This window comes from Triticum urartu, chromosome 5A (assembly GCF_056163025.1).
Source record: "Triticum urartu cultivar PI428250 chromosome 5A, HENAU_Tu73, whole genome shotgun sequence".
In the NCBI taxonomy this organism is placed as follows: Eukaryota; Viridiplantae; Streptophyta; class Magnoliopsida; order Poales; family Poaceae; genus Triticum; species Triticum urartu.
The window spans coordinates 223,159,906-223,170,503 of NC_141877.1; the positions used below are offsets into that span (position 1 = coordinate 223,159,906).

General features: G+C 44.6%; 1 long non-coding RNA gene across 1 annotated transcript; it reads left to right on the top strand.

The window, feature by feature from the left end:
* The first annotated feature begins 6,710 nt into the window (after positions 1-6,710).
* LOC147970860 (uncharacterized) lies at positions 6,711-9,952 on the top strand. Its single transcript, XR_015604326.1, has 2 exons — positions 6,711-7,072; positions 8,222-9,952. It is a non-coding gene; the product is annotated as an uncharacterized LOC147970860 (long non-coding RNA).
* The last annotated feature ends 646 nt before the right edge of the window (positions 9,953-10,598 follow it).

The window sequence follows — 10,598 nt, forward strand, 5'->3', positions numbered from 1 at the left end:
AGCCTTGCAAGCATTGCAACTAATAAGTTAGTTGCAGGATGATGTATTACGGAACGAGTAAAGAGACTTGCCGGTAACGAGATTGAACTAGGTATTGAGATACCGATGATCGAATCTCGGGCAAGTAACATACCGATGACAAAGGGAACAACGTATGTTGTTATGCGGTCTGACCGATAAAGATCTTCGTAGAATATGTAGGAGCCAATATGAGCATCCAGGTTCCGCTATTGGTTATTGACCGGAGACGTGTCTCGGTCATGTCTACATAGTTCTCGAACCCGTAGGGTCCGCACGCTTAAAGTTCGGTGACGATCGTAATTAGGGTTTTTGTGTTTTGATGTACCGAAGGTTGTTCGGAGTCCCGGATGTGATCACGGACATGACGAGGAGTCTCAAAATGGTCGAGACATAAAGATTGATATATTGGAAGCCTATATTTGGATATCGTAAACGTTCCGGGTGAAATTGGGATTTTACCGGAGTATCGGGGGTTTACCGGAACCCCCCCCCCCCGGGGGGGGGGGGGGGTTATTGGGCCTACATGGACCATAAGGGAGAAGAGGAGGGCCGGCCAGGGCAGGTCGCGTGCCCCCTCCCCCCTAGTCCAAATAGGACAAGGAAGGGGGGCGGCGCCCCCCTTTCCTCTTTCTCCCTTCCTCCTTCCTTTTCCAACAAGGCAAGAGGGGGAGTCCTACTCCCGGACGGAGTAGGACTCCTCCAGGCGCACCCATAGGGCCGGCCGCACCTCCCCCTCTCCCTCCTTTATATAGTGAGGAAAGGGGGCACCCCATTACACACAAGTTGATCCTCGTGATTGTTCCTTAGCCGTGTGCGGTGCCCCCTTCCACATATTCCACCTCGGTTATATCATAGCGGTGCTTAGGCGAAGCCCTGCGTCGGTAGAACATCATCACGCCGTCGTGCTGACGAAACTCTCCCTCAACGTTTTGCTGGATCGGAACTCGAGGGACGTCACCGAGTTGAACGTGTGCAGAACTCGAAGGTGTCGTACGTTCGGTACTTGGACCGGTCGGATCGGGAAGACGTACGACTACTTCCTCTACGTTGTGTCAACACTTCCGTTGCCGGTCTACGAGGGTACGTAGACAACACTCTCCCCTCTCATTGCTATGCATCACCATGATCTTGCGTGTGCGTAGGAAAATTTTGAAATTACTACGTTCCCCAACAGAAGAGTGATGCTGATTCAAAACGCAAGGAGGTAGTCTATGAAATCGGAGACAGAGTGTATCTACGAGTGTCACCACTCCGAGAAGTTAAATGTTGGAGTTAAGGGAAAATTAGCCGCGAGATTTGTAAGACCATGCCGAGTTTTGGAATGTATGGGAGAAGTTGCCTACAAGTTGGAGTTACCCGAAGGATTGTCAGGAGTTCATGATGTGTTTCACGTTTCCCCGTTAAAGAAGTACCATGCAGAGATGGCCGATATTCCTTTGAGAGATACAGTGCCCCTGGAAGCAATTCAGTTGGATAGTGATTTAACCTACGAGGAGAATTCCGTCAAGATTCTCAAACTTGCCAGCCGAGTTACACGCAACAAGGTTATCAAGTTTTGCAAAGTTCAATGGAGCCACCGTACCGAGGATGAAGCCACCTGGGAACGAGAGGAAGATCTACAGAAAGACCACCTGCACCTATTTTCTAGCCAACCCGAATATCGAGGGCGAGATTCATCTTAAGGGGGGTAGGTTTGTAACATCCCAATTTTTCAATTTAGAATGTTATACATAGGTCATCATATGCATATCATATTTTATTTGCATCTTCTTTGCGATCCTAGAAATCCTAAGCAACTCAAGGACCCACAGAGAGAGTTGGGGATTTCACTGTTTTCGTATTTTAATTTTTCTCAAATTTGAAAAGAGGATCACTTTGGTTTTAAAAAATTTCTCTGTGAAATATTTCCAATATAAAAATAAAAGAGAGGAGATAAAAGGACTTCTCCAAAATAAAACAAATATTGGAGGAAAAATGTTAAAATTAAATAAATATTTTATTTTGATTTTTCTGCTATTTTATTTGAATTAGAAAAATATGCATTTTAGGCCAAAAAATTTCACTTTGTTCTAAATATTTTATTTAGACGGTGAAATTTTTTTTGGCATTTTTTAGAATTTTTTCTTATATTTATTTAGGATTTTCTTCGGCGGAACTATTTTTTCTCAAAAAAAAACGTTTCGCCCGACTGGGCCAACGGCCCAGCCGAGCGGGCCGAAGCCCAGCGCCGCCAACCGCCTCCGTCGCCGTGGTCGGCACGGACTCCGAGGAGTCCGACGCGCCGCCGCCACCGCCCGACTTCGCCCGCAAGTCGGAGCCCCCCCCCCCGTCGTCTCTCACCACCACTGTCGTCGCCCGCCGCAGCAGCAAGAAGCAGCAGCCACCGTCGCCTGCTGCACTGCCGACCGCCGTCCCGCGACGCCTCGCCTCGCCCCGTCGCAGCCTCGCCGGAAGTCGCTGCCGTTCGGATCCGCCGCCGCCAGTTTTATTTCTGGTTCTCATCGGTTTATTTCGGTAAACCCTAGATCTAGTTTAGTTTTTTTGATAGATCGATTTTCTTGGTTTTCCATCGGTTAGATCGGTTTTTCTCGGTTTAGATCTATTTTGTGAATGTTCGTTCGTTTAGACCTAATAACAAACGAATTCGTTCATTTGTTTCTGTTAGCGGACGTTCGTCCGATAGATTTTTCTTTTTTGTTTTATTTTCGCCAGGGACCTATCCGCGAATACTTTTATCGCAGATTAGCCCCTGATCTTTAAACCCTCGCAACCTTTCAACCGTTCGTCCAAATCCAGTGAAACCAATGCCAAAATCTTCGTCTCGAAGCCCTCTTTCTAGTTAATCAACTTGAACATGGTTTTGACAATTTCAAATTTTGTTCCAAGCAGATTTGAATTCGAAATTCTTTTGAGCGTAGTTTGAGTTTCGTAGCTCGGATTTGATTGATTCTTTTTGCAAATCGAAGCTCTTCAGTTGAACTTTTAGTTTGGATCTTTTTATTTGAGTTTTACCCTTGAATCTATGCTTGATTGCTTATGTATGATATTGTTTGTTTGCGATAGAATTTCTCGAGTGTGAAGCGTGCTACTACGAGTCTCTAGGGTTTGCAGATCGTCAGCAAGGCAAGTAACACTTTGATCATACTTCTTCATTACCCAGTTTTTATGCATTAGTTCCAATCCTCAAACATTGCGTGGGTAGGATCTCTTAACATGTGAGTATTGGGAAGTAGATGATGAGGTAGAACCTATTGCCTTTTATTATCAAACCCTGGGAGTTACTTCTACGTTATGCTTATACTGCTATGCTATGCTCGTAGACGTGGATTGGTTGAGTGTATCCATGAAAGATGTGAGAGTTGTTAATTAAGGGTTAACCTAAGGTGGCTACTTAAATACACATCTGAGTGGATTGGTTGTGGGCACCTGGGGAATCCAGTGTTGTCCTAGGATATCCCAGAGTACCCGTGCGATCATTCTATGGTTCGCCGCCCAGGCTCAAAGGGATCATAAGATTATTCATGGTAGAAACTTCCGTGTGCAGCCACAAGACATTATGGGCTCTATCATAGTTGAGTATGTTGTGTGACCTCTTTCAGTGGTAGGCTAGCAGATGTAGGGGAAAGTAGGTGTAACTGTCTACCCAGAGTAAAGAGTTAATGCTTCTGAAAGACTGTGTCTCGGTCATCCATTTCTCAAACACCATGTAGTGCAAGAAAACCAATGGAGGAGATCAAGTCTTATGGGGAAAAGTGCGCAAACCTCTGTAGAGTGTGCAAACTAATCATGGTTAGTCGTGTCCCCGGTTATGGACATCTTGAGTATCTGGTTCTTGAATTATCATGTTGATCTCATCACTCTAAATTAATTTGTTGGGTTATTAATACTTCTTAATTGGGATTGAGTTGGAGGAACCTTCTCAATATTTATCAACTACAATGATAGTTAAACAAAATATATTCCTTTGTTGTAGGGAAAAATTGGCTTTTCCCAAAACATTATAACCGCAAAGCCTCCACCAGCCAAATATGCATATAGTTATAGCTGTTACCAGTTCATTGCTCTACAGTGTTATTTTTGCCAGCATATTCCATGTGCTGACCCGTTTTCGGGCTGCAACATATTATGTTGCATACTTTTCAGACGAAGAGTAAGGTGCGCTAGGTCATTGTCGTGCACTCAGCTATGCCTTTGGAGTTGATGGACTCACTTTATCTTCCAAGCCTTCCGCTGTTATCGTATTTAGACGGCCTTAAGCCATATTATTATAATAAATACTATTTTATGAGTTATTTGATGTAATAAGTGTGTGATTGCAACTCTGTTATAAATCCTTCAAAGTACTGTGTGTGTCAGCATTACCGATCCAGGGATGACACTTATGCACAGAGATTTGACTGTTTGAGGTCGGATCGCTACAACCTTTGGGTGCCTTGGGCATCCCCAAGCTTAGGCTCTTGACACTCCTTGTTCCAAAATTCATCAAATCTTTACGCAAAAACTTGAAAACTTCACAACACAAAACTCAACAGAAAATCTCATGAGCTCCATTAGTATAAGAAAACAAACCACCACTTCAATGTACTGTAATTAACTCATTCTTTATTTACATTGGTGTTAAACCTACTATATTACAACTTCTATTTGGTTCATACCCCCCGATACTAGCTATGGATTCATCAAAATAAGCAAACAACACACGAAAAACAAAATCTGTCAAAAACAGAACAGTCTGTAGTAATCTGTAGGTTTCGAATACTTCTGTAACTCCAAAAATCCTGAGAAATTAGGACATCCTAAATGATTTTCATATTGTTCTACTGCAGTTAGAATTGGTATTTTATCGCTCTCTGGTAAAAATGTAAATTATTCTCGTGAGCACATACTTTTTGTTTTTTTCAGCAAGATCAAACAACAATCATCCAAGAAGATCCTAAAGGCTTTACTTGGCACAAACACTAATTAAAACATAAAAACGCAATCGTAACAAAGGATAGATGATTTATTTATTACTAAACAGGAACAAAAATCAAGGAAAAAAAATAAAATTAGGTTGCCTCCCAACAAGCGCTATCGTTTAACGCCCCTAGCTAGGCATAAAAACAATAATAGATCTAGGTATTGCCATGATAATGATAAGGCAAATCATCTCATACTCCCTACATTCAACAGCAAATTTTCTTTGTGCCAAGCAAAAGTAATCAAAATGGCTAAATTTAATGGGACAAAAGTCCCCAAGATCAAGCTCGGGAGGTATTGGTTCCTCCTTTGTCCCCTCATACTACACAACCAATTCATCATTATAAGCATTCTTTTGGCAAAAAGTCATGAGCCTTTGTTCAAGGGAAAAACCTAACCCATTGTTCTGGATAGCTAAATTGTCATTAAGTTCAGAAATCCTGTCAACTAGAACATCGGTAGGAACCTTTTTTCTAAGGTTTTCATTAAAAGCAACATGATCTAAAGATCGTAAGCGCATTATGTCCTCTTGATAAAAAATGATTGCTTCTATGGGAGGACGGCTGGCATCCACCCTATAATGCGCAAAAATTTCATTGGCCTCTTTTATTATAAATCTGAACTCATGAGCTAAAAAGATGGTAGCTGCTCGCTTAACAGAAGAATGCTCAATATTAGAAAATTCTAGAAAAATCCTCTGTATGCAAGGATGCATGTGGATAAATTGTCTTTCAAGTTTAACCACGAGCAAAGATATAGCATCCGCAAGACTACTAGTTTTATGAAGAATAGACCCGCTCATGGTGGGCAAAGCACCGGCACAAGTAAAGAAATCTTGAATAACTCCTTTTCCAGTAATATTACCACTACCAATCCGGAACTTTTTAGTGTGTAAAATAGTAGGTTCTTCATGAGGATAATCAAAAGCATCAACGTTTTCTCCATCATTACTACTATCCTTTTCAATGATAACCTCCCCAGTTTCAGACATGATGGCAACAAAACGAACTAGTTGAACACACAAAAGGCAAGCGAAAAGAAGCGAACGGAAAAAGGGCGAATAAAACGGCAAAGGTGAAGTGGGGGAGAGGAAACCAAGAGGCAAATGGCAAATAATGTAATGCGAGGGATAAGAGTTTGTGATGGGTACTTGGTATGTCTTGACTTGAGCATAGAACTCCCCGGCAACGGCGCCAGAAATCCTTCTTGCTACATGTGACGCCCGGATGATCAAGCTACAGTGAACCTTTGCTAATGATGTCGCATCATCTCGTTACTGTTGGTAAACTCGCGTCGGTTTGAAACCCGGTTCAAATTTTTAATTTCAAAATAAAGTCAAAATATTAATTATCCAAACAGCAAATCAATAGTGTTCATAATATTTCAAAAATTTCCAAAGCTAATATAAAAATGAAACCAAACATTTTATAAAGTATTTAGATGCCTTAAATAAATAAATAAAAGGGGCTAAAACAATTATATAAATTCTTTTAAAATAATAGTGAATGCAAACTAATTTATTTAGAGTACTAAACTACATGTGGCATTGGTCTAATTAGTGATACTAGTTTAGGTGCTAGAATTATAATTTATAAAACTAAAATAAAAAGAAATTAAAAAGGAAACAAAAGAGAAAGATAAATAAAAGGAAAGAGCCCCATCCACTATTTTTTTTTCTTTAGGACCCCTGTTCCCCCGACCCGGACCGCTACAGACGCCCGTCCTCTCGATCCCTTCCCCCGCTCTCATCCACCCCCGCTCACACTCCCTCGCCCTCTGAGCCTCCCCCCTCCTCAGATCCGCCCCCCACGCCGAGCAGCCGACGCGCCCGTCGCCGGCCATGACGCGACCCCGCCTCGGTCGCCACTGCCTCGTCGTCGTCGATCTTCACCACGACGACCTCCCCGGCGCTTGAGAATACGTCCTGGAGCTCCATCGTCGTCGTATTCTTCACCCTCGACAAAGGGATCGAGCTAGGAGGCCCCGTTCGCCCGCCATCGCCGCCGTCGTCTTCGCGTACACCGTCGTCCGTCGCCAGATGTCGCTGCTCCGGGCCATCCCCGACCTCCTCAAGCTCTCCCACGGCCTCAACGTGAGCTCCTCCTCTGGATCCCCCCTTACCCTTCCCGTTTCATTGTCGTTTAGCTGCCGCCCCGCACTTCGGCTGTAGTGGCCGGACCGCCGAAGCTCAGCGTCCGCGAGCCCTGCCTGCGCACTTTCCTCGTCTAGGCCGTGCCTTGGCCGTACGTGCCCGCGTCCCGCGCGCCTTGGTCTCGCGCCACGCCGACGCTCGCCTATGCGAGCCGCCGCACCACCCGTCCTTGTTGTCCCGTCGCCTCTCGCCTCCCTGCATGCGTTCTGTCGATGCTCTTGGCGCGAGTTGCTCTGCTGTGCTGCTGGTTCTACCGCGTTGCTTGCAAGCTGCTGCTGCTAATCGCTATTGCCGCTAATCGCTGATGGTGCCTGCTTGCTAGCTGAGGCTGCTAATCGCTGCTGCCGCCCATGGTGTTTGCGGCTGCAGCTATTTCCTCGCTGCCTATGTCCAGGAGGCCGGCCCTATTAAGATTAGTCTAGGAATATATTAGGTTGGTTTATTTGTTTAGTTAGTGAGATGTGTAGATGACATGTGGCCCCTTCTAGATTAATTTAGTCTAGCTAATTTTATTAGCACATGTGACACTGACATGTGGGTACCCTAGAGATTAAACAAAAATCAAATTACCTACTATCTATGATAGTTGGGTCCTATTGGAACTGTTGACTTTGACTAGTCAACTCTAACTGGGCTGTTGACTTTGACTCTGGCCCCACCTGGCAATCAAACAGCCACACTGGTAGTGTACACACCCTGGGTACACTTAGCTTCTAGTCATTTATTTTTGAAATAAATTTTTTCCATAAAATCATTTAATCTTTGAAAAATCATATAAAATAAACCGTAACTTGGATAAAAATAATTTATATATGAAATTTGCTCAGAAAAATCCAACGAATCCGGATACGCTGTTCGTTCGTTCACCACACGTCCCTAGCATAGCAAACTTGCAACATTCCCCCTTTAGTCCGTTTGTCCGAAAACGTGAAACACCGGGAATACTTTCCCGGATGTTTCCCCCCTTCACCGGTATTGCCTACTACTGTGTTAGGTCACCCTAGCACCGTGTATTGCCATGTTATGCTTTGTGATGCTTTGATTGCTCTATTATTTATTGTGTTCCCCTCCGTTACTTCTTTCTGGTAGACCCCGAGACCGCTGTCGATACCCCAGTGATCGACTACATCGACGACGACTCCTTGCCAGAGCAACTAGGCAAGCCCCCCCTTGATCACCAGATATAGCCTATTCTTCTCTCTACTACTTGCATTAGAGTAGTGTTGCATGTTACTGCTTTCCGTTAATCCTATTCTGATGCATAGCCTGTCCTTGCTACTACTGTTGTTACCTTTACCTGCAATCCTAAATGCTTAGTATAGAATGCTAGTATTCCATCAGTGGCCCTATATTCTTGTCCGCCTGCCATGCTATATTATCGGGCCGTGATCACTTGGGAGGTGATCACGGGTATATACTTATATACATAATATGTGATACATGTGGTGACTAAACTTGGGTCGGCTTGTAGAGTACACGCAAGTGATTTTGAGATAGGGGCTGAAGGGGTAGGTGGTTCCACCCATGTAGTGGTGGGCTTGGGTTCCCGACGGCCCCCGACTGTTACTTGTGGCGGAGCGACATGGCAGGTTGAGACCACCTAGGAGAGAGGTGGGCCTGGCCCTGGTCGGCGTTCGCGGTTACTTCAAAATAACACGCTTAACGAGATCTTGGTATTTGATCTGAGTCTGGCCACCGGCCTATACGCACTAACCAACTACGCGGGAACAGTTATGGGCACTCGACGCCGTGGTATCAGTCGAAGCCTTCGTGACGTCAGCGACTGAGCGGCGCGCGCCGGATTGAACTGGAACGCCTGCTCTTGTATTAGGAGGCTAGGTCTGTTTCCGGCCGCCCTCGCAATGTGTAGGTGTGCAATGGGCGATGGGTCCAGACCCCTGCGCCATAGGATTTAGACCGGCGTGCTGACCTCTCTGTTGTGCCTAGATAGGGCTGTGACGTGTTGATCTTCCGAGACTGGGCATGACCCAGGAAAGTGTGTCCGGCCAAAGAGGATCGAGCGTGTTGGGAAATGTGGTGCACCCCTACAGGGAAGTTTATCTATTCAAATAGTTGTGTCCCTCAGTAAAAGGACGACCCGGAGTTGTACCTTGACCTTATGACAACTAGAACCGGATACTTAATAAAATACACCCTTCCAAGTGCCAGATACAACCCAGTGATCGCTCTCTGACAGGGCGACGAGAGGAGGATCGCCGGGTAGGATTATGCTATGCGATGACACTTGGTGAACTTACCATCTACTCTCTTCTACTGCTTCAAGATGGAGGCCGCCAGAAGCGTAGTCTTCGATAGGACTAGCTATCCCCCCTTATTCCGGCATTCTGCAGTTCAGTCCACATATGCTACCCCTTTTCCATTTGATACCAATGCATACATATGTAGTGTAGCTCCTTGCTTGCGAGTACTTTGGATTAGTACTAACGGTTGCTTTGCTCCCTCTTTTCCCCTTTCTATACCCGGTTGTTGCGACGAGGCGATGGAGTCCAGGAGACAGACGCCACCATCGACGACGACTCCTACTACACTGGAGGTGCCTACTACTACATGCAGGCCGCTGACGACAACCAGGAGTAGTTTAGGAGGATCCAGGCAGGAGGCCTACGCCTCTTTCGATCTGTATCCCCAGTTTGTGCAAGCCTTCTTAAGGCAAACTTGTTTAACTTATGTCTGTACTTAGATATTGTTGTTTCCGCTGTCTCGTCTATGATCAAGCTCTTGTATTCGAGCCCTCGAGGCCCCTGGCTTGTAATATGATGCTTGTATGACTTATTTTATTTGTAGAGTTGTGTTGTGATATCTCCCCGTGAGTCCCTGATCTTGGTCGTACACGTTTGCGTGTATGATTAGTGTACGGTCAAATCGGGGCGTCACACTACCTCTTGAGCATGCGTTGGTTTTCCCTTAAAAAGGAAAGGGTGATGTAGTAAAGTAGCGTAAGTATTTTCCTCAGTTTTGAGAACCAAGGTATCAATCCAGTAGGAGACTACACGCAAGTCGCCTAGTACCTCCACAAACAAATAAGAACCTTGCAACCAACGCGTAAAGGGGTTGTCAATCCCCTCACGACTACTTGCAAAAGTGAGATCTGATAAAAATAATAAGATAATTTTTTTTGGTATTTTTGTTTTATAGATTGGAAAATAAAGATTGCAAAATAAACAGTGACAGAAATAGCTAGTTGACAGGAAATTAATATGATGTAAAGTAGACCCGGGGGCCATAGGTTTCACTAGCGGCTTCTCTCAAGATAGCATATCTTACGGTGGGTGAATAAATTACTGCCGAGTAATTGATAGGAAAGCGCATAGTTATGAGAATATCTAGGCATGATCATAAACATAGGCATCACGTCCGTGTCCAGTAGACCGAAACGATTTTGTATCTACTAATATTACTCCACACATCGACCGCTATCTAGTATGCATCTAGAGTATTAAGTTCA